The 1,207-nt window shown below is 60.7% G+C and overlaps 1 long non-coding RNA gene across 1 annotated transcript in view; it reads right to left on the reverse strand.

The window, feature by feature from the left end:
• Positions 1-17: 17 nt before the first annotated feature.
• The window catches only part of LOC113941424, a 4,360-nt gene continuing 3,170 nt past the window's right edge, over positions 18-1,207 (reverse strand). Inside the window, exons 2-3 of the long non-coding RNA XR_003525676.1 lie at positions 245-308; positions 18-102 (exon numbers count right to left, since the gene is read on the reverse strand). This is a non-coding gene — a long non-coding RNA (uncharacterized LOC113941424). The remainder of the gene's footprint in view (positions 103-244; positions 309-1,207) is intronic.

Genomic DNA, 1,207 nt, shown 5'->3' on the forward strand with positions numbered 1-1,207 from the left:
CCCGGAATTGTGGGGGAAGGGCCTCACCCGCGATGACGGCGGTGTCGGCGTCCTCAGTGCCGCGGGGGGTGAGAGCCTTCCTCAGGTCCGGGGTCGTCAGGTCTTCCTCGGGAAAGGGGGAGGGGAAGGTCAGGGAGGGCCCCGAGCGGGGCCGGAGCCCGGGGTGACCCCGGGGGATGGGGATGGAAAAGGGATTCCAGGGATTCCAGGGATTCCAGGGATTCCAGGGATTCCAGGGGCTCACCTGTGCTCAGGTGGGAAGGGGCTCCCTCCATTCCTTCCGGGGGAGGGGCTGGGATCCGTCAGAGCTGCCAAAAATAGGGATAAAAGGGCTGAATTCCCGCTCAATTCTCCATCAGCTGCGCTCAGGGGGAAACGAGCTCCGTCCTTGCAGTGGCCGGGATCCCTCAGGGCTGCCAAAAATAGGGATAAAAGGGGTGAATTCCCGCTCAGTTCTCCTTCACCTGCGCTCAGGGGGGAACGAGCCCCGTCCTTAGATCGGCTCTTTGCAGGGGAGGGGCTGGGATCCGTCAGAGCTGCCAAAAATAGGGATAAATCCCCACGGAACAGCCCGAAACGCCTCGAAATTGCCCCAAATCTGGGCTGGGGAAAAACCAGCCCCCAAATGATTTTGCTCCCAAACTTTGAGAGCTTCAAATTGCCCGAAACGCCTCGAAATTGCCCCAGATCTGGGGCGGAGAAAAACGAGCCCCTGAGTGGCTTCACTCCCGAACTTTGAGAGCTTCAAATCACCCAGAAAGCCTCGAAATTCCCCCAAATCCGGGGCAGGGAAAAACCAACCCCAAATGATTTTGCTCCCAAACTTTGAGAGCTTCAAATTGCCCGAAACTGCCTCAAATCCGCGGCAGGGAAGGAGCAGCCCCCGAATGGTTTTGCTCCCGAACTTTGAGAGCTTCAAATCGCCCGAAACGCCTCGAAATTGCCCCAAATCCGGGCCCGAGGCGGCCGGAAGGTTGAGCTGCCGGACCCACCTCGGCTCTGCCCGACGGGGACCCCCCCGGGACCCCCCCAAAAATCGGTTCCCGCGGTGGCTCCGGCGCCGCTCGAGGGCTCCGGGGCTCGGTGACTCAGCGGAGCCGGGAGCGGATCAGATTTAATCGTTTATTTATTTTTAAAGAACAAAAGAGGAAATGGAGCGGCGGGAGCTCGGCCCGGGGCCAGGAGCGGGAGGGGGGGGGTGGCCACA

Source organism: Corapipo altera, unplaced genomic scaffold (assembly GCF_003945725.1).
Source record: "Corapipo altera isolate COAL_440 unplaced genomic scaffold, ASM394572v1 59876, whole genome shotgun sequence".
Lineage (NCBI taxonomy): Eukaryota > Metazoa > Chordata > Aves > Passeriformes > Pipridae > Corapipo > Corapipo altera.